Source organism: Camelus ferus, chromosome 2, assembly GCF_009834535.1.
Source record: "Camelus ferus isolate YT-003-E chromosome 2, BCGSAC_Cfer_1.0, whole genome shotgun sequence".
NCBI lineage: Eukaryota > Metazoa > Chordata > Mammalia > Artiodactyla > Camelidae > Camelus > Camelus ferus.
The window spans coordinates 109,203,549-109,226,795 of record NC_045697.1 but is presented as its reverse complement, the minus strand read 5'-3'; the positions used below and the strand labels follow the sequence as shown (position 1 = coordinate 109,226,795).

The 23,247-nt window shown below is 44.2% G+C and overlaps 2 long non-coding RNA genes across 2 annotated transcripts in view; one reads left to right on the top strand and one right to left on the bottom strand.

The window, feature by feature from the left end:
* Positions 1 to 19,563, bottom strand: part of LOC116658990 — a 25,521-nt gene extending 5,958 nt beyond the window's left edge. The window contains exons 1-2 of the long non-coding RNA XR_004314244.1: positions 19,552 to 19,563; positions 13,286 to 13,294 (exon numbers count right to left, since the gene is read on the bottom strand). This is a non-coding gene — a long non-coding RNA (uncharacterized LOC116658990). The remainder of the gene's footprint in view (positions 1 to 13,285; positions 13,295 to 19,551) is intronic.
* Positions 13,481 to 23,247, top strand: LOC116658987. The gene is made up of 3 exons (XR_004314240.1): positions 13,481 to 14,349; positions 20,911 to 20,916; positions 23,236 to 23,247. It is a non-coding gene; the product is annotated as an uncharacterized LOC116658987 (long non-coding RNA).

The following is a 23,247-nucleotide window of genomic DNA, read 5'->3' as shown; positions in this document are numbered from 1 at the left end:
TATTCAGTGTCTAGTGTGAGCAGTTCTTTCCACTTATGTTTCAAAAGGAAGTAGAAAAAACAAGCTGACCAGACAATCAGGAAACCATGCAAGTCAACATTAAAATAAAGATGCCAGAAAAATAATTCAAGATGTAGGTGCCACATTTACTTTTGAAAGATGCAATGGAATTTCCAGTGGAGGATTTCATACACAAAGAGTTTTCCAGGAAAATAAAGGCTAGATTCAGGAAAATGTTCTAAGAATACTGCTAAGAGGGGGAGAGGGTATAGCTCAGTGGCAGAGCACATGCCTAGCATGCACAAGGTCCTGGGTTCAATGCCCAGCACCTTCATTAAAAAAAGTAAAAATTCATTTTTTTAAAAAACGAATACTGGCAAGGGGACACTGTCATCTAAACAAACTTGACACTGAAAGGTAATAACAGCCTAGATTCCATGATCCAAGATAGTCATAGTAAGGAGCTAAATAAGAGTATAGAAAATGGTAGAAAGAAAAGGGAGGGTACAGGGAAAAGAATGTTCAAACATAGGAGTGAGTAAGGAAGCCTGGGGCTACCCCTCCTGTACCTGGTCCAGAATATGACTGAATGATCTCACCACGAAGACATCTCATTATTGTAGGTGCCCATGCCGGACTCAACCAAATCGGTGTTTACTCTAAGGGAGGAGGGAGGTAGAGCTTTTGCTGGTGTTTTAAACTGATGCTTATTTGCTAGATGTACCTAAATTTGAAGAGGAAGGAAACAAAGTAATGTGCGTCATAAAGAATCCAATCAAACAATTTGCATCTTTGGTTAAGGTTGTGGTAGCCAAGGGGCTCTGAGTCATTCCTGCTCTTTTGTTTCTTTCAACGGAAAGGCAGGTATCAGGTCCAGTATCAAGTCTCCCAAGGGTGAAACCCTGTGGAAATCTGAGACTAGAGGTCAGTCTAGCAGGGAGGCAGTGAACCAAGCACAATCTCCCTTCCACCTCGTAGTAAAGGAACCCGGAAATACACGTAGCCGTGCAACAAGCCCATAACTAGATTCCCAAATCATTGATGGGAAAGTTACTCTCCATTTTTAGAGGAAAATCGGCTAGAAACTCTTTCATGAAAAAAAGGCTTCGGTGTGCATAGGGTCACAGGAACCCCTCCAGCCCTAGGGGCTCACCTACTCTATAGATGTCTGGGACTCTAGGTGCTTTGAAATTAACCACTTAAAAAGCATTTGAATCTAAAGCTGTCTCTGTTTCATAAATTAAGGCTGGTGAATTCTAGGAGGAGTGAAGGGGTGATGAAGAAACCAGCTGCTTGTGGGGTTGGATTACAGGTGGGAACCGATTTAGGATTCATAGAACGCTTTGCTTTGGATCTGACAGGCATTTCATGTGATAAAACTTCCTCCCCATTCCCAGCCTCTCACCTAATTTGTCCGCAGCATGCAGTTTTCAACACGGGGCATACATTTTCAGAATACATACAGCAATCAAAAAGAGCCCCGAAAACCCTCAAAACTCAACATCTCCCTCCTCTAAGATGCCAGAATCGCAGTTTGAAGCTAAGCAGAGAAGCAGAGGGGAAGCTAATTAAAAAGAACGTCGATTTCAGTAGTGGGCTGTAGAGGAACAAACGACCAAACCATAAAGAGAGCAAGACCCATCTTTTCAACAATTATTAAATGTACTGCTTTCAGATTGCAGAATATCTTCTTTTCTTTTTCCCTCAGTGCAAAACGACGTGAAAGCTTCCGAGGCTTTGCGCACACATTTCGGGACTGGCAGAGGGTCCCCGCCCCCGGGGACCGGGCGGACTTGGGGTGGCAGCCTGTCCCCCCTCCCCCGGGGGACCCAGAAGCGGCGTCTCCGCCGGTCCGCACACCTCGGTCCACGCGGGCCTGGCCCGGGGGGAGGGCACCAAGTGCCGGGGTCCGGCCCACCGGCCGCAACTGCGCACGCACAGCCCGGGCCGGAGCCGAGCAAGGACCGACTTACTGCGCAACGGCGACCCGCTCGGCGACAGAAGAGGCGCGCACGGCCCGCGGCGAGTGAAGTGGCGGCACTGCCCGGCGCTTTCGGGCTCTAGGCTGAAGCGGCAACAACGCACGGGCCGAAGGCAAGCCGCCTCCCAGCTGGATCCCGAAGGGCCTCAGCTCGGTGTCCTCGCTTCCCAAAGGCTCTCGGGTCGGTCACTTCCATCCTGTGCTCAGGCCCAGGGCTGAGACATCTGTTTTCCATAAACCGCGCGGCCGCGGCAAATCCTGGATTACACGCCGCCCGGCGCCCGCCGAGTTCCCGGACCTGGCGCGGCGACTAATCCCCGCACAAAGAGCAGGCAGACGACACGCAAGCTGGCGCCGCGTTTCCCACCGCTTTCCCCGCGCGCGGACTGCAGGCTCCGGCGGCCGCCCCCCCCCCGGGGGGGCACCGCCAATCGCAGCCCGGGGAGGTGGCGGGGTGGGGGGGGTGGCGTAGAAAAAGGGTGGACGCGGTTCTCAGGGCTGCTTCAGAAAACGCATCCCCCCACCCCACCCCCCGGCCTGTAAACACACTACAGACTGTGTCCCTTCAGGGGAATGACTTCAGTTTGACGCGGCTGAGAGCGCGGCAAGGGGCTAGCCAGCCTCCAGGACAGAACAGTTCATTACTAAAAGCAATCACAAGTCCTGAATATGAGAGTGGGAAAAAATCTGCGTTGAAGTAAATTCTGACAATGAGTCAAAGAGGACACAATCGGCCCTGAAAACGAGGAGAAATTGCTGCCTCTCATGGTCTTATTTTTCACCCTGTGAAATAAGTTGGGGTAGGGAGTCTCCCCTCTCCTCCCCGCCTCCCTTTCCTTCCACCTAAAAACATTTGAGTGCCTCCTAAGTGCCGAGCACTAGGCTAAGAAAAGGAAGTTTGGAAAAGGCCTGAAGTCTCTACTCTCAAGTGCCGTACTTGGGGGGGGGGGGAAGGGGGGGGTGAAGGGAGGGAGGGAAGGGGAGGGTGAGGAGAGGGAAGGAGGGTGTGGAGACCGACAATTTCAAGGCATGGCGAAATTGCTGCGATAAAGTTTATGTCTAGAGAGTTACAGGAACACAGAAGCAGGTTTTAAATCATGCTGGAAATCAAGGAAGGCTTCCCAGAGGTGGCTGCATTTGCATTTTGAAGACTGAGCAGGCATGAGATAGAATGAAAAGAGGCAGGAGGGAGATCTGAGCTTCTGGGTGGCTGCAGAAAGCAGGTGATGAGTGCAAAGGTGGGAGATGGGGTTATCCAGGGTGGCAAGCAGGCAGACCATAAAGATCTTACCTGCCAAACTCTGGGATTTGATTGTTTGGAGGCTCCCTGAAGAATTTTAAGCAGATAAGTGACTTGATTAGGTTTGTGTTTCAGAAAGATTGTTGTGGAAGGCATCTGGAAGGAAGACAGCCTAGGAAGGGAGTGAAGGTGGGGCTGGGTTGGACGAGGAAGACTCCGAAGATATGAGAGAGGTGGAACCTTGAGGATTTGATGCCTGGTAACAAAGGAAAGCAAAGCTGTATGCTATCACTCAGGTTTTTCTGACATGAGCAACACGGGGGATGGAGGGCGACATTCACCAGAAGCAACAAGAGAAGGAGGAGGAGCAAGCAGAACCAGCCAGAGAAGTGATGAGTTGTGTTTAGACAGGTTGAGTTTATGGTCTCTGTGGAATATCCAGATGCAAATGTCCCAGCAAGCAAGACAAGCCACGTGGATCTGTAGATACTTTCAGTGTTACGAGCTAAAAATATAAACCAGGCAATTGTCCACTGATAAGGAGAAGGTAAATACAGGACTAAAGAAAAGTCCCAACACTTGCTAGGGCTGCCATAACAAAGTACCACAAACTGAGTGGCTTACACAACAGAAATGTGCTGGCTCACAATGCTAGAGGCTAGATCTCCAAGATCAGGGTGTCCACAGAGCCATGTTCCCTCTGAGGGTGCCAGGGGAGCCCTCAGATCTGTTCCAGGACTCTTTCTTAGCTTCTGGAAGTTTCTTGGCTTCTGGCAGCATAACTTCAATCAACGTGGTCTTCTCCTGGTATGAGCGTCTGTGTCCAGGTGTTCCCTTTCTATAAGAACACCAGTGATACTGGGTGAGAGGCTTACCCCACTCCAGTATGATCGCATTGTAACCAATGACATCTGCCCTTATTTCTGTCTCCTGCTTAGAAATTACCCTGTGTTTATATAAAGTCACGTTCTGAGGTTCTGGCTGTTAGAAGTTCGACATATGGATTTTGTGGGGGACACCATTCAACCCATCACATTCACAGTGTGAATTAAGTTATTAAGGGCAGGATTGAATATGGAGATGAGGGGAAACCCCAGTTTTCAGTGGGCAAAGAGAACAGTTCTGGGTGAAAAGTCAGAGGAAAATGATTAGAAAGGGAAAAGGGAGGAGACCCACCAACATGGAAGGGGGAGAAATGTTTAAGTGTGGAGTGATTCACGTTGCCAAATGCTTACAAAGTCAAGCACATAAAGATAGAAATTGCCATGGCCTTTGGCAGTGTGACAGTCGTTAGACCAAATGGTCAGAATAGATGAACTTCAAAGGGCCCATTTAACTCCATATTCTGCAACTTTAAAATCATTGTTCAGTAAACTCACTGAGGGGACTTGCCTTCCATGCCTAACCGGCTTTCTCCGCCTTCTTTAGATTTAGGGCTCGAAAAGATGGCCCAGGCTCTGGAATCAGGTGGACAGACACTGGGCTTCAGTCTGGATGAAAGCAAAATGGGAAAGCAGACCCTAGAGAAGGTGTTTTCTGGGAGGTGGTAGAGGCTGGTGGAAACATATGGAGGCTCTGGGCCAGCAGAGCAAAGTTCCCAGGTGCCTGTGCCCCGAGGAGTTGTACTCCGGCTCACCCTGGAGCCATTCCGTGGTACAATTTAGGCATTGTTCTCAGCGGGGTAGCAGCCAAGCCTAATTCTCTGGATTTCTTAGAGATTCTCTGAGCCAGGTAATATTCTTTAAAAATAGGGAAAAAACGAAAAAACAAAAAACCAATGCTTTGTTGAGATAATTCACATACTATAAAAATTCATCCATTTAAAGTGTGCAATTCACTGGTTTTCAGTATATTTACAAGGTTGTGCAACCATCACCACTGTCTAATTCCAGAACAATTTCATCAGCCTGAAAAGAAACTTCATACACACCAGTGGTCACTCCCCCATTTCCCACCCCATCCCAGCCTCCGGCAACCACTTATCTACTTTGTGTCTCTGTGGATTTGCTCACTGTGGACATTTCATGTAAATGGAATTATACACCATGTGGCCTTTTGGGTCTGGCTTCTTTCACTGAGCAAAATTTTTTCAAGATTTATCTATTTTGTGGCATGTATCAGTCCATGATTCCTTTTGTTGCCAAATAACATCGCCAAACTACATTTTGTTTATCTGTTCATCAGCTGGACACGAGGATGGTTTTCACTTTTTGGCTGGTATGAGTAATGCTGCTATAAACATTTGTGTGCAAGTTTTTGTATGAACATATTTTTGTTCCTCTCAGTTAGATATCTACGAGTAGAATTACTGGGTCATGTGGTAATTCTATCTTTAAAAACTTGAGGATCTGCCAGGCTGGTTTCCAAAGCAGTTACATCATTTTACACTAGCACTAGCGAAGTATTAGGGTTCTAATTTCCTCGTGGGTGAAAAGTAGTATCTCATTGTGGGTTTGATTGGCATGTGCCTAGTGACTAATAATGTTGAATATCTTTTCATGTGTTTATTGACCATTTGTGTATCTTTGAAAAATATCTATTAAAATCTTTACCTACTAAAGAAAAATTTTAAAAACTGGTGAAAAACACATAACATAAAATTTCCCATTTTAGCCATTTTGATGTGTACTGTTCACTGATATTAAGTACATTCATTCACATTGTTGTGCACTCATCATTCTTTGCCCATTTTAATGGTCTTTTTAAATGTATCTTTTATTGTTTAATTTTTGCATTCTGGATACAAGTCCCTTACCAGAATATGATTTGAGAATATTTTCTCTCATTCTGTAGGTTGTTCTTTCACTTTCCTGATGGTGTTTTAATATTCCTTAATAAATTCCTTTTATGCTCAAACTAACTAGAATAGCATTGTCAGTAGCTAAGAACATTGGCAGGTGCACTGGATTCTGTTAAATACCATCTTATTCTATTTTTTCTTTCTGTAACAACCTGTCTCATATCACATCTTCTCTCCAAGATTGCCTTAGAACTTCGGTTTTGGGTTTGTTTTTTCCTAAAGCCTTTCTATTCTATTGGAATCCCGCCCTGTGATATCATGATTTATAATAAGAAATACATATTTGGTCTTCATTTCCTTTCTGGCACAGAGTTCCTAAAATCCTTGGAAGTTCCTAAGGTGAGAGCCATAAGGGTATCTTTTGTTATGTTAATGAGGCACCTTTTGGGCCACACCTAAGGATGAGGCACTGGTTGCCAGGAGAACCATCCTTGTGATTTCAGGGTTGGAATATTCAGTCCCACACCCTGACCTCTGGGGGGAGGAGTGGGGCTGAAGGTTGAATCAGTCACTAATGGCCAGTGATTTAATCCATCATGCCTATATAATGAAGCCTTCATACAAACTCAAAAGGATGGAATTTGGAGAGCTTCCAGGTTGTGGACAGCTGGAGAGATTTGAGGAGAGTGGTGCACTCCGATGGCATGGATGTTCTGCACCCTTTTCCCATATCTTGCCCTGTGCATCTCTTCCATCTGTCTGTTTCTGAGTGATATCTTTTCATAATAAACCAATAATCCAGTAAGTAAGATGTTTCTCTGAGTTCTGTGAGCCTCTCTAGCAAATTAATGGAACCCAAGGAGGGAGTTGTCAGACCCTCCCATCTATAGGCGGTTGGTCAGAAGCACAGGTGACCATCGGGACTTGTGACTGGCCTCAGAACGAGGTGGAAGGACAGTGGAGGAGTGGGGGAGGTGCAGTCTTGTGAAACCAAACCCTTAACCTGTGGGGTCCGATGCTATCTCCAGGTATCAGTGTCAGAATTGAGTTGAATCATAGGACACCCTGCTGGTGTCGCAGAGAACTGCTTGGTGATGTGGGGGGACCCACCGCCCAGACAAATGTTGGAACTTGTGCTCTGAACCCTTTGACACCCACATGTTACATTTCCTGGTTACCGACCGAAAGTATCAATGGCCACCACTAACACAATTGAGCAGGACTACCAGCCGTCTTCCATTCATTTCCCACGTCTATCCAGTGCCAGCCAGCGTCCTGCAGTGCCGTGCAGGGCCCTCCCTCTCCACCCTCTCCCCCACTGCACTTCTCCCTCTCCTGTTACAGGGCCAGAGCCGCTATAGTGAGAGCTTATGAATGAGATCAATGTCCTACTTAACCTATAGACCATCCTCAGTGCCCAGGACAAGTATTTGCAAACACTTGGAGCATAATAAACACGTGCTAAATGGAACTGAATGATGGGCCTTCTTTCCTTAATTGTATTTTTTATTCTAAAATTACATCTATACCATCCTTGATTTTAAAGTTTTCTCTTAATGACCCACCTTTGGGGGCTTCGGGAATGAAATTGGGTAACAAGGCAAATCTATGCTATTCAGTGTATGACTGGAAGAGGGGAATTCTTTGAGGGAATTAATTTCTGTGAGTTTGTGAAATGGTGAAAAAAGGTGAATGCTTCACAGATAAAGTTCTCAGGTCCCAGAGAGAAGTTTAAGAGTAGTATTTGGGGCATCGCGTCTCTAAGGGCAGGTTTATCCGGTGGGTTGCATTTCATGACGACCACTGCTCAGTGCTTTGGGTCTGCTTATTCTCTGTGGACAGTCTCTTATCCTGTCTGTCCCTGAGCCTGTCCAGCGGTCTGCAACTCTTCCGATTAGGGGTTAGGGGGAAGGCATCTGTCGGAAATGGCAGAAAAGAGCCTGTGCTCATTCAGTCATAGGTCCATCCCCTGTCTACTGAGCACGCACTTCACACACGACACAACTCAGGGCGCAAAGAGGAATAAGATTCGTCTCCTATGATCAGGAGTTGGGTGACAAATGAGGGGTCAAGACAAACACAATTAATCATCATCCAAAGCAGAGCGGACCTCCAATAAAAGAGGCATAAAAAGCTGTCTTGAGGATTCAGAGTAAGAAGAAATCACCCATTTGGTTTAAGGAGTAGGAAAGCCTTTCTGGAAGGTGGGAAAGAGAGCCAGGCTTTTGCTTAGAAACTCAGGCCCTCTAAACCATAGTCCCTGTTCTTCGGTAGCTCCCAACCCAGCTGGGATGAGCATCATACATACAGTGGCTGCAATTCAAGACCACACGTGTTAAGACCGATAGGAAAGAGTCACCGGAAAGCTGGAGATCACTTCCTAATAGTGTAACCAGGGAAGACTTTACAGAAGGGTGGGTTTGGGCCCTAAAAGGTGGGAAGAATTTATTAAAATGCATATTTTGGATATAAAGCAATTAAATGCTCTAGAAAATTTGGAAAACTTAGCAAAGCATAAAGAATAAAATGGAAATCATCCATAGACCCACTAATATAGATAAATGTGTTGCCAAACATATGATATGCTTAATAAAAATTTGCAAAATGAATAAATGACCTTACCATTTATTGTCTCTTTCTATTTTTCCCTTGTGCATATTTTTATTATACACATAATTTTGGAACTCACTTTTTAAAAACATATCATAGAATATGCATTTTAATATCAGTAAAATTATTTGAAAACATATTTTTTAAAAGCTGAAGAATATTCCAGTAATTGATATATCATTTATGCAACGAATTTTCATAGCATTCTCATGTAAATTGCTTCTAAATTTCCAACTATTATAAGTAAAACTTCAATGAAATTGCTAAACACAAATCTTTGTCCACACCTCTGTATTATCAGCATAGATTCCTGTAAGTGGAATTATCAAGTCAAGGTGTATTAACCTTCCTAGGACTCTCAAGAGAGTAAAATATTGCCAACTAATTTTTTAAAAGGCTGTACCAGTTTACATTCCCATTAGCAAGGTGTGCTATTAAGACACACGCCTTCACCAACAGTATTATTTTAAAATATTTGCTAATCTGATAAGGAGAAAATAGTAACTCATTGTTTTTACACTGTGTATGTATTTGCTCACTAGTAATGTGGAACATTTTAAACGTGATCGTTTCCATGAATGTTTCCTTTACATTGCCAGTTCATGTACTTACATCAAATGCTGTAAATGAAATACATATTTGTTTGCAAAACTTGGAAAGACTCTGCAATGCTCTCAGTCAATCTGGTTTCTCTTATGGTTATCTTTGTGTAAGCATCCTGTCATGGTAAGTGTGTTTTTTTTTTTTTAAGCTGTATTCTCATTCATTTTCTTTCTCCCCCTCCCTCTCTTCTTCTCCCCCTTCCTTTCTCTCTCTCTCTCTTCTCTCTCTCTCTCTCTCCCTCTCTCTCTCTCTGTCTCTCTGCCACAACACAGCCAACCACACTCTTCATCTGGTGCTCAAAGAAACTGGTCTGCTGCAACACTAGAGGAAAAACTGGTGATATGAGAATCATTGAGAGACAAAAAAATATCCAAATTGTCAAGGGCCATTTAGTCACAGTGACCCTTTTTAAGTGCTGATTTCAGAACCTAACCTTCTCTTAGGCCATAAAATTCATCCCCACAGTGTTCCCCGGTTAATTCCCTCATTTCCACTGCACTGCACTTTGCTGCCTCCGTGGTGTCTGTTCCTGCTCAACCTGGTGTGGCCTTGGCTACATCATCCCCAGTCTGGATCCTGCCTGTCCATGATTACGAGGCTCAAATGGCAGCCCTTAAAAAATATGAAAACAAATATGTGTGCATATGTATGACAGGGACATTATGCTGTACACCAGAAATTGACACATTGTGACTCATTATACTTCAATTAAAAAAAGAGAGAGAGTTCCATTAAAAAAAAAGGCGGCTCTTGAATGGTGATTATCTTTTCCTCTGAATCCCATAGCATATTGTATTTTTGTTTATTTGCTTTTGGTTTTTTAAATTTTGGGGGGGGGGTAGATACTTAGGTTTTCTGCTTATTTATTTGTTTTAACAGTGGTACAGGGGATTGAACGCAGGGCCTCGTGCATGCTAAGCACACACTCTACCACTTGCGCTGTCCCGCCACCCCAGCACACTCTTGTATTTACAGTATCTCCAACTTCCAGAGATTCTAGTTCTTTGTGCATGCAACTCATCTCCTTCATTATTTTATAAACTCCTTGAGGAGTCTCCTAGAGTAGGGTCTGTGCCTTCTCTAGTCTGGATTCCCAAAATGCAGTTAGAAGAAACCCCAAAATGTTTTACAAATTTAAAAACTAAATGTCATTTAACAGAGCATTAGCCCCACTCCCCCCCCCAAAAGCTACTTTGAAAAGGAAAACAAAGCTTACTTTGATTTAATATTTTTATTTATTTTTTGGGGGGAGGAGGTAATTAGGGGCTTGAACCCAGAACCTCCTGCATGCTAAGCATGCGCTCTACCACTTGAGCTATACCCTCCCCCAATGAAGCTTAATTTTATTTGTCGGGACTGTGGTCATGTTACGGACTAAGCTGTGCCCTCCCACAAATTCATATGTTGAAGTCCTTATTCCCATTTCAGGGGTATTTGGAGATGGGTCCTTTAGGGAAGTAATTAAGGTTAAATGAAGTCAAAAGATGGAGCTTTAATCCACCAGGATTAGTGTCCTTATAAAAGGAGGAAGCGACCCCAGAGCTTTCTCTCTCTCCATGTGCCTAGCGAAAAGGACACGTGAGCACACAGTGAGAAGGCTGCTGTCTGCAGACCAGGGCTGCATCAGAACCCGACCACGTGGGCACCTTGATCTTGGACCTCTGGCCTCCAGAGCTGTGAGGAAAATAAATTTCTGTTGTTTAAGCCACCCAGCCTCCGGTGTTTTGTGACAGCAGCCTAAGCAGACTTACACAGTGGTAATGGTAAGATGTTAGCTAGAAGTGGAAGAAAGCCAGTCTAAATAAAGGAATATTGCTGACTCACAGAATCTCATGCTGAGACCTTTTTGGGGGTAGAGACTAAAGGAAGACTTAGGAAACATGGCTCCTTTTGTCTTGTTACAAATGGCACAAGATGCCCTCTTAGTCTGCAGCCACTTACATCCTCTGTGGTAGAGAAACAAAAACTGGTAAAAATTCGACTAAGAAATTGAATAGGGCTAAACAATTAATTTTTAGATCGACAATAAAGTCAGCAGAGGGACATAAGCACTGAAATAATACTTTAAAACAATCGGGAAGTTGACAAGGAAATCGCTACTGGCTTCCATAAGAGTAAGAGCATACTTTCTTACAATGGTTTCTTGAAATGATGATATATTGATCTTCTTGGGCTGATCCATTAGCCATGGAAAGATGTACCTGAATCTCTAGAGACGTTACTGAGGACAGCCATCAAGCCATGTCACGGAACCACACACTACCTCCAAACCAGTATTAAGGAAGAACACATTAGAACGTCAATACGGAAAGAGAACAACTCTCTCTGGGATCATAATCATGGTTCTCAAGTCTTTGCCAAAAACTCAATCATCATAACTGCATGTTTTAAATATACGTCATACTTCTCAAGTTTCAAACAGAAAAACTTAACCTTTCTTGGACAAAAACCAAAGCAATAAAAACAGATAAAAGACTTTTTTAGAACTGTATTTCTTAGGAATATTGTGGTTTAATGTCTATTCACTTCTCACACTGGAGATTTTTAAAAAAAGGAATTGTGAAAAATCTTTCAAAATCTCCTTGTTTCCAACATGTGGTGAAAATATGGTGACAACTGAGTCATTGTCTTATTCTTTACAACAGATTTCAATGTATTCTATCCCTAATATCCAAAAGATTATAATAGTAGGGTTTTTTTTTAAAAAAAAACATAAACTTTTAATAAGTATAAATTACAAACAGAAAAGTGAACAAGTCCTAAGGCAATAGCTTGATGAATTATCACAAAGAACCACAACAGAGTAAACACCACGCAGATCAAGAACTGGAACATAACCAGCAACCCAGATGCTTCCTCCAAAATGTAGCTTTGAGTTGGCAGGTATAGCTCAGTGGTAGGGTGCATGCCTAGCATACACAAGGTCCTGGGCTCAATCCCCAGTACCTCCATCAAAAATAAATAAATAAATAAATAAGTAAACTTAATTACCTCCCCTTGCCAAAAAAAAAAATTTAATAAAAAGTGTAATTTTGAGCCAGATATATATATTATTTTCATAAAAATAGTATCATTAGTGGTAGTTAGTGCCTAGATCAACTGACAAAAGCCCAAAAGTTTTATGGACAGATTGCCCTGGGGCTCATCTAACTTTCAGATTCCTTAATCAGCAGCACAGCATTCATAGGAATATAAATTAGCATAACCACCCAGTGTTCCTGAAAAATAATTTTGTGATATGTATCTAGATCCTTAAAAATGTTTCTGCTGTAAGCCCTAGTAATTCCAGCATAACAATCTTTCCTGAAGCAGTATCAGTGGTGTGGTCACAGATGTATGTCCAGACAGCAACGTAAGAGCGATAGCTCTGTGCAGCCTGGGACAAAACAGTTAACCAGCTGCCCTGGCCACAGCTTCCTCATCAGTTAAATGGTACTAATAGTAGTCCCAAAAGTTAAATTAGTTAAGATGCATAAAGACCTTCAAACACAGTTGGCAGTTCAATAGATGTTCAGAATTATTAGCTATTGTTACAAAAGCATTCATCACTACATTATTAACATTAGGAACATTTTTTGAAAGAACTTAAATGACCAGAATTAGGGGAATGAATACACACACTCTTGGGTATCCATACAGAAGAATAGAATGCCCTCCTGGGGCTGAGGTGCGGTGGTTAAAAGTGTAGCGTTTGCAGTCAGAGTGCCAGCCTGCCCCAACCAGCTGTGCGGCCTTGGACAATTAACTCTGCAAGCCTCAGTTTCCTCACCTGAAAATAGAGAATAAGAATGCCTACCTTGGAGGGCTAACTGGTTTATATACATAAAGCACTTTGAACAGTCTCTGGCATACAATTGGTGCTTAATGAGTGTTAGTCCCAGTCCCTCTGAAGTTCAAGAGCTGGAGTCTGATTGCCCTGTGATCCATCACAGACACAAAGCTTCCCAGTCAACGGCTGGGAAAGTACATGTCTGGGAGGAAGTGGAGATGGGAATCAAACCTAAATTCCCTTGGAGTCATCAGAAGAAATTAGGAATACAAGCCCGGCCTGGGGGCTACGTGCACAGTTGCCATGCGAAGGAGCTGGACAGGGTTGTTGCAGGGGCGGCACCAGAACGGACTGCTTTGATTAAAAGGGAAAAAGGCCTCCAAACAAAAAACTCCCAACAGAGCAGCAAACAAGTCTTGGCGAGGAAGGAACTGGAACGTTTTCCTCCTCTCCAGACTCTCTCGGCCCCGCCCACCCACCGACTTTTTTCTTCTCCCTGCCTGCCCTCCCCACCCCGCCCCTTTCTCACTCCCGGCTCTCCCGAGGCTACAGAACAGGGATGGAGAAGACAGATTCACATCCACTACGGAGAGGAGATGTGCAGCCACAGCTTCCATAGAAAGAACTGGGATGCTCTGATGGGACTCCTCACCGGATCCGGATCCGAAAGCCATCATAGGGTTGCAAGCGGATGCGGGGTCCACTCTAAAGGAGCAGGTTTACAAGCAGCCTCGGAACCCTGGGAGGTGTTGAGCCGTTTCTCCGAGCCAATAACCATGATTCCTGGACAAGTATCGGCGGCCACCAAGCCCTCCTTCCACCGGCCCTATTCCACTCTGAGCTCAGGTCCCCTGCCTATCAGCCCAAGGACCCTGCCCCTCCAAGGCGGCACACAAGCCTGAGCCAACCTCCTCCCCACTTCTGTGTGCAGCCGGCAGCCGTGAAGCCCTCGTGGGCACCGAGGCGGCTACTCCCTGATCATCCCGGGACAGCGATGGGGGCTTCCGGGCAGCTTCCAGGGCCCCCTCCCCGCCCTCCAGTGACCGCGCAGACAATGCCGCGCCTCGGTTCACTGCCTGTGTTGAGTGAGGGAAGAAAAACTGCTTTTCTCGGGCCTTGTCACAATCTTGCCTTGTCACAGTTCCAGCAAGCCTTCTGGGTCTTGTAGGGTCACTGCTGCCTTATAGGGGTCTTTCCATTTTCTTTCCATAATGGATCAACATGAATTAATATTTATGCGGTGCCCTCAGTGTGTCCAGATCACAGGGTGGATCCAGAACACACAACAGCCATCCTCCCTGGGGATATATTTAAATGGGCCCCATTTCTAAGAAATCACTGATTGCTGCTGTTTTATCCTTTAAAAATGCTCTTAAGATGATAGAATCATCCAGTGAGGAACACAGGTCAAGAATCCCATATCCTGAGAGCCCTGGTTCTTGTCGCTTGGTCCCCAGTGCAAGACCCATGTGTCAGAGACATTTCAAAGAGATTGGGTTCTCCTGGGCCTTCCTGGAAATGCAGTGACGGCCCAAGTGCCCGCGGAGCACTTGAGGGCCATGGAAGGAGCCAGCCTCTGTTCTGCAGACAGAGGAGCCTCAGCAAGATTTAGCTTAAAGCTCCTGTAGTTAAAATGAAATCACCCAGCATTGCAGCTGGGAAGCTATATGGAAAGTATCCTGGAAAGCACGTGAGTGCTCGGTAGGGTACATAGTTCTGAGGCCAGGTTGTAGCTTCTAAGTCCAGAGTAGACTCTATGTTTTACCCTTCTGGGAAGAGTGGGAGAAGTCAGAGCAGGGACACTCACCCAGCGAGAATTCTGTCCCTGGAGGGTCCCTGGTGGGATCTCAGTGACGGTAGGTTTAGCTCCCTAACACATCAAAGAGCACATATTGGACACAGTCTGCCCTGACCGGGTTTATACTGAGGCTTTGAGGATGATACAGACTTAAATGTCTTTCTCCTACACACCCATCAAGGATGGACCGCATTTTCCAAGTTAGTTCCAGAGTCTGGCGTCAAGAGGCATGACTGATGTTTGGTAAGTCAGAGGTTGGCTCTTCGGCTCTTTGTGGTTTCCGTAGAGTTAGTGGTTGGAGGAATTCCACTGAAGTTCTATTTGCACAACAGCTGCAAAATGTGAAACGTGCTGTTCCCTCAGTGTCAGCCTGTCAGGTACGGTACTAGAAAGTACAGGCCGAGGGTGGGCAAACACACCTGGTAGTTGAAGACCTACATACCAGGAAACACTCTCCTTGAAAGGCTGAACAGAACTGCAGGTGTGACAGGGGCAATGTTGCCAGTGGGTGTGCCTGGAGGTGAGATGCTCAGAGCTCCCAGGGGCTCCCCAGGGGATGGAATCCCAATCTCCAGTTTCTGATTCGCTTTCCATCTTTCTTTATGGGTCCCTTTAACATCCTGGATGACCAAACAGCATGCTTAGTAAGTGTGAGTGGTGGTATGAGTGTGTTTCATTTGAAAAGTTTTTTTTTCCTCCATCCTGGACATTTATTACATCTTGGTAGAGTTTAGTTTTACAATATGACGGTTTAAAATGCCCCTGATGGTGAGGGGGAGGTGAACTGAAACTTCATCTGCCCCAGTTTAAAATATTACATTCTCATGTGTATTTTCTAGGCAACTTAAAGCCCAGAAATACACAAATAGGTGAAATGCAAGAGATTATAAATGCAAATCCAGTTAAGGTTCCATTGCTGTAGGGGGAGCCAAGGTCTCTGAGTTGTCTCCTCCTTAGCCATCCACAGGCCTAACCTGTCTAAACTCACACGTGTTGGTCTGTGGTGTGGATGTTTTTCAGGCCACTCGCCCAGCTCCAGATTTCCTTCCAGCTCTAGACTTTGCCTTGTAGGTCCTTGCTTTCGTAACTTACAGAACATTTCGAGGTTCTCTGCTTGGAACCCTCTACAGCACCATCTAGAGACCTCAATCAGAATGAATGGGATAGTCCATCTGAGAGGGAAAAGGGATGATTCCACGCCAAATACTATGCAAGGATGGCGGCATGTTCCATCCTTTCAATCCCCATAACAGTGCAGTAAGGTAGACATTATTACTCCCATTTTCAGGTGAGGAAAATGAGAAATAGAGAGGTTCAGTAACTTGACAAGGTCTCCAGTAGTCACTAGAAACCAGGAGGCCTGGGATTCAATCTCTGCTCTGTCTGAGCTATGTTCTGGTCTTGGTGCCTCTATGGAATATTCTGCTTTTCACAAAATTTATTATGAACCATTTAAACAAACACAAAAGTAGATGATGGGATCCCTAAATATCCATCACCCTGATAAAACATTTGTCAAGATCTTGCCACTTTGCTTCATCCTTGTGGGGCAATTTTCTTTGGCTTCATTTCCTGTCAGTTTCGTTTCATGCAGGATCACTCATTCACTCACATGCTGTGTTTCAACCAGACTAAACAAGCTGTTTAGTTGTTCTCTGAATATTGTTTTCTGCCTCTGGACCTTTGCACATGTTGATCCCTTGGGCTCAGGGGTTTCCAATCCTGGTATACAGATATCCACAGGACCCACCACTGACCAACCACATCAGAAACTGCCAGCATGAGTCATGCTTCCCTCCGTGTCCATTTGACTCACTCCTCCTCCATCTTCCAGACTCCCTTCTAGAACCATCCCTCTCTCCACAAAGCCTTCACCGATATCCTGAGCTTGGCTAGAGGTGTTCCCTCCCACTCTCCCACGGCATCTCATACATATATCCATTGTACTCTGCCCTGGTGCAATTCTCCACCAGACCGTGAATTCCTCTAGGAACATCATGGCTCTGAGTTCTGTGTCCCCAGGGACTTGTACAGGGTACTTAGTGATCAGTAAATATCTGAGCAAGGAAAGAGAAGGACAGAAAGGGAAAGAACTTGAAGCCATCCGGGTTCCTAACCCTGGAGGTCTCTGGATGTGAGGAGCCCCAAGCACCTCTCCTGTGAGTGTCTGGCACAAAGCTGCCTCCACTGCATGGATGCAGTGGGTCTTCAAACAGCCAGGTGGTGGGCAGAGAGAATAAGAAAGAAAATATGAGACCAGAACCTGGGGACCATCCCCAGAGCAGTGGGTCCCAGGCTACTGAGAACTGCTTCTTTCTGGCTGTTCCCATAAATTCCTTTTGGAATTTTTGCCTCCAGACAATATCAGTCCAAAATTTGACATTTTCCAATTCTCTACAAACATCCAAAAGATCATCTAAGAAATGGGTATCTTCCTACTGTAGCAAGTAACAGACTTAGAGTGTGTTACCGCCTGAGAAAATAGTCTATTTTTAAAACTGCACTTTGAAACTAGGAGATTCCAAAAGAATATTTGTTTCTTTCTTTTTTGTTGTTTGATTGATTTTTCTGTATTGTTTTTAATCTCTATTTTATTTATAAAAAAATTTACAAAATAATTTTATTTAAAAATTAATTTTAAAAAGAATATTTCATTTCAGGCCCATCTACTAATTCTTGGATGAAACTTCAACAAGGATAAGCATGATCAATAGTGAGCTTAAGGGTAGTTTCCAACTCTGTTTAACTTACGCTTATCAAGTCCCTGTGAAGGAGCTCCTGTCAGATTCAGAGTCACAGATTAGGAGGTAGAATGGACCTTAAACGGAGAGGTGGCCACATGGACAGATCAGAAAGCCATGGTCCAGAGCTCCACATGGGCGGGGGTGTCGACACTAGAACGTGAGCCTGCTGGTGGCTGCGCACTGCTCTCCCTGCTACACTGCATCCGCTCACCGTTCTCTCCTCCAGATGTCACAGGGAAACCAAAGGGACATCCAGCACACTTGGCCAGTGCTTAGGACTATCACTGAGCACTGGGAGCTGTCACAATAAAAGAATTCATATTCACAGAGTATTTGCTGTGTGCTGAGCCCTGGGTGAGGAATGTTTACTCATTACCACACTTAATCCCCACAGTGGTCCAGTGAAGTGGATACTGACCTCCCCATCATTTTGCTGAGGAGCTGAGGTTTAGAGAGATTAGGTACCTTGCCCAATATACACAAGAAAATGGCAAAGGTGAGCCTTGAAAGGACTGTTCAAAGCTCTTTCTTTTAAGCCCCATATTCTTCAGTCTCTCTTCTGTGTGTCATCCCTTACGGGCCCAGCACCATGTAGCGCAGGCCCCCAGTGCCCCCTCAGCTGGCTCTTTCCGGCATCCGGCTCGCTGCACAAGGATGCTTCTCTTTGACACTTTCTCCAATTTAGAGGAAGTGGTTCTGGGCTCTCCTTCCCAGCTGCCAGTTAGTTTCCAGCAGGTTACATTTTGGTGGCAATGACTAGATGGATTCTTGAAAAGCTATGAATATGAATGTCAACTATGTTCCACTGAAAATTCTCACTTCATAATACAAGGCTACGGACTGTATACCTTCCCAATGATTCACCTTTCAGGTCACTTATTAGCTGTGTGACTTTGCACAAGTTACTTAACCTCTCTGTGCCCCAGTTCCCTTTTGTGTAAAATGAGGACAATAACTGTTCTTCAAAGGGTTAGTGAGGACTGAGTGAGAAAATACATGTAAAGGCCTGGCACACAGTAAGTGCTCAATAAAGGATACCTATCATTCCCAGTAGTATTTGTCATTGTCACAGTATTTCATCCATACATGCTTGTTTCTTTGGTTTCATAAGCCCATGAGAACAGTCCTCAGTATTTAAGTGCTCTAGAGAAATATTACTTTTTATTGCAAATCTCCTACTTTAGCATGAGTTTGTATAAATTCTGTGTCTGAAAATGATGCTGTAAGTGCCTGAATTTCCAGGAGCTGGTGTGCCCACCGTTCTGATAAAGGCAGCCAGGCAAGAGCTGGCTTTGTGCCTTGTGCAGTCTCCTGGAATTGACCCCATCTGCTCTCACTGGCCTCCTTTTTGTTCTTTCTCATCTCGCCATCTTCCAGTGGTGCTTGTCAGGTGGAAAGGTAAAAACGCAGTGACTTGAAGGAAGCTGGCATTTGGAAGGCCTGAAGCCGGAGGGCGAGGTGATGTACTCTCCCCGCTGAGCCTCCACTTCACCTGGCAGCACTGGCAGGACCAAAAGTTCTGTTCCTGATCAAGATTACACCATAAGGCAACTCATGCCCCTTTCCCAGGCTCTCATATCACTGAAGGAGAACTTGGCCTCACTTGGAACCACCTGGTGTTTTCATACACTGCTCTGAAGCATTCATGATCCTTTGGGTCAAACTCATTAAAAAAATAATAATAACATTTGCATCTGATTTAATTCCTCCAGGAGCCCCAAACTGTGTTGGCTTTAAACATCCTGTGTCAAGATAATAAATACAAAGTCTGGGGATTAGGCCAGGCTGGGAGATTTATAAAACACTTGATGTATTAAAGCCCCATGATTCACTCTTTGCTTTATCTAAAAATGAAGTCACATCTCTTTGGTTTTTCAGGCTCTTGTCTATATCAAACACAGACTGAGTGGGCTGACTTCACCCCATGAAGCTCATCAGAAAGGAAAGGGCAAAATCCTCCGATCAAAGTGATTTTCTCTTCAGCAGGAGACGAGAATTCCCAAAGCAATTCTCAGGGCTTTGGACGGTCTATCCCCTAGCCCCTACTTGCAGCCAAGCAACCAGACAGAGCACACCTCCTCCCTTGCCCCTCTGCCCTAGGAGAGGTGTCTTGCTTGGCCAAAGAGGGCACATGGGATGATAAAATCAGGCACCAAACACGGGTTCTCCATCTTGCTCATTCACTCACAGGAAACCAGACAGAATCCCTGGGGGAGGGGGTGGGAAGCCCATTTCAGGGCTCACCCCATCTCTCACACGCTGTCCTCTGGCTCCGAGGGCTTCTCCCTTGGGTAGTCAAGGACAAGTGCTCTGCCCTCTGGGGCTTTCCTTCATTCCTGAGCCCCAGTGCAGCGGGCCACAGTGCCCTTTGAGCACTTTTATGGGGCAGTAAAACTTTACAGCCTGCAGCTCTCAACAGTTCCCACATTTTTGAATAGAACTATTTATGACATACAAGACCACTACGGTTTGCCCTTTGAAAACACGAGCAGATATTACACCCTTTCAAGAGGGGTTGACCGAGTGACATCAGCTAACAGCTGGCTTACAGAAACCCGGCGGTGGCAGAGCTAAACTCCTGACTGTGAGCAGCTAAGTTAGAAAGTAAAACCGCCTTTGAGTCTCACAACATCACCGAGGTAGCCGTACATACACTTGGCCTCTTCCATGGTGCTTAGCGTCTCTCCCCTGATTTTTTGCTTCCCTGCCCCTTTCCCGCCTGGATCGACAGGCATCCCTTGGTCAGCAAATCCAGAGAACCCATCTTTTCCTTCCATCTTTAGAAGGCAGAAAATCAAAACCAGGAAAAAGCCAGCAACTCAACCACAACTTGTTTCTCCCCCAAGCACCGCCCAGGATTAATTAACCAGCTAGCCCAGGAAAAGCATCGCCTGACACTTGGAAGTGCCCTTACCGGTGTTCCATACCGGCCGCTCCCGCGCATCAGAGCCGGGCCCCAGCCTCCTCGGATGTGGGGACTCAGCTCCCTGAAGCCCACGGACAATCCAGCCCATTATAGTCAGCAGGCTGCCGAGTTAAAGGGTGGCCCTTAGGAAAATATAAACAGCTAGTCAGCGCGAGCCAAGGGGGCGGGGCTGCAGCGGGGGACAATGGGAGCCAATGATCAGCCTCCTCGGGCTCTGTTAGCTTAGAGATTGTGTTTCAGTCTGGAGGAGAGACAGAGAGGGAACAGCGCTGAATAGGAAGGGCAGCCCTGCAGCATGAAATGGGTCCAAGTTGAAAAGTTTAATCGCTGCCTGCAGAAAATCATTTTCCAGGAAGAGCTTGTATGCCTTGCCCATAATTATATAGATTTTTAGAAGTCACGAACATTTGTGTTGCATTAACCATCTTTGATCTCTCCCGGTTAATAAATGTAGTATTCACTGGGGTAATGAATCAATGGGGAAAGGAGTTTTTCAAAGAACAAAGTCCAAGGAAGATGCTTTTATGGCACGCTTATTTTGTTGGACATAGTATCTATTGAGAAATACTCACTACATCTAGAGGGAAAATGCTTGATTTGATAGGTATATCTTCAGAACCTAAAGAAACAGGCTTATTTTATTTCCCAAATATAAATGACTCACATTCATTTTTTAAATGCTCATTTATCTGATCATACCTATGCAGAAATTAGTTCAGTGCACCTGGGAGAAGGCAGGACAGCTGTGGCTTTTTTTCTCTCTTATGAACTTAAACTAAATTCTGCTTTTAAAGCTACGAGGTCAGCTTAAGTTTTCAATACCGTGATAATAACCAAGAATCAAGAAATAAAGGAAATGAACTGTGGCTTTTTCTTTCTTTATATGATTTCTAAATAATACACTGAGGTAAAGATAAAATTAAGAGCTATTTGGATGATTTGTGGCATTGTGTAAATTACAGGCATACAAACGTTGAGAAAAGTACACTCATTACAATTTGGAGTAGACTCGTTGTTTATAAAGGGAAGCACGGTGGCTATCAAAATTAACTAGCAGAGAAACAGGAAAATGTTGAAATATAATCATTTCCCACAAACTCTGTATCAAGCCCTTCTGACTTGGATTATAAAAATGATAATCCATAGACACTGTCCCTTCTAATCTACAGCAGTTTTAAAATATTTATGATTCTGACACTGATGTTTACTTTGTATTAAAGTAAGATTCCTCTGGTAGCTCTTCTAAATAGTGCTTGAGGCACATTCTGGCCCTTCTGTTTTTCTAGTGATTCCAGAGATGCTGTTATATCTGATTTTAAAGTACGGGTTACCTTCTGGAAAATGTCTAGTTTTCCTCTAAAGCCTAAAGAACCTGTCATTTTAAAAAAGCTTCAGAACACCAAAAGCTGAATCAAAGAAAAAATAGGTAAACTAGATTTCATTAAAATTAAAAACTTTTTTGTATCAAAGTTCGTTATCAAGAAAGTGAAAAAGTAACCTACAGGACAGAAAAAATATTTATAAATCATATGTCTGATAAAGGTTTAATATGCAGAATATATAATAAACTCTTACAGCTCAACAGCAAAAAGACAAATAACCCAATTTAAAAATGGGCAAAGGGCTTGAATAGAAATTGCCCTAAAAATGATATACAAATGGCCAGCAAGCACATGAAAAGATGCTCAACGTCATTAGTCACTAGTGAAATTCAAATCAAAACCCAGTGAAGTACCACTTCACAACCATTAGGATGGCTTAAAAAAAAAAAAAAGAAAGTAACAAGTGTTGAGGAGGATAAGGAAGAACTGGAAGCTTCGTACATTGCTCGTGGGAATTTAAAACAGTTCAGCGGCTCTGGAAAACAGTCCTGCAGTTCTTCAAAAAGTCAAGCATAGAACTGTTGAGCCAGCAATTCCACTCGGGGGTATGTAACCAAAAGAGCTGAAAAGAGGCACTCAGACAAATTCATGCATACTCATAGTCACAGCAGCATTTTTCATGATAGTCAAAGGGTAGAGACATCCTAAATGCCCGTGAACAGATTAATGGATGAATAAATTGTGATATATACATACGACGGAATAGTGTCCAGCCACAAAAAGGAATAAGGTATTGATATATAGACTACAAAGTGGATGACCCTCAAAAACATTATACTAAATGAAAGAGGACAGACAGAAAAGGTCATATATCACATGATTCCATTTATATGAAATGTCCAGAATCAATAAGTCCGTAGAGACAGAAGGCAGACGGGTGGTTGCCAGGGACTGGAGTAGGGTGGCAGGAATGAGAAACCACTTATTGGATGCAAGGTTTATTTTGGAACTTAGATAGAGGTGGTGGTTGCCTAACATTGCGAATGTACATATGTCACTGAATTGTTCACTTTAAAATGTTTAGTTGTGTGTGTGTGTGTGTGTGATTAAGCTTCAGTATCTTCTGGGTTCAACAGGAACCTTCCTCGAAAGGTCATCCCAGGAATTTACTGAAGATTTTTTTTTAAGATTTATTCATGTACTCATTCATTCAGTATTTGTGCATTGTTCAGCATCTATTAAATGCCAGATACTAGGGGGCAGTGGGCACCAGGAGACCCACTTCCACCTTCTCTATCAAAGGTGAGAAAGAACAGGACCATCCAAAGGGGAAAGGAACATGGCAGGCAGGGTGAGAGAATTAATGTTTGGTAAGTGGCTGTGACCTGGTAAGTCATCCCAGTCTTGATCTCACTTACTTTTCAAAATCAGGTATCACTTATACGCGAAATCTAAAGAATGATACAAATGAACTTATTTACAAAACAGAAAGAGACTCACAGACATAGAAAACA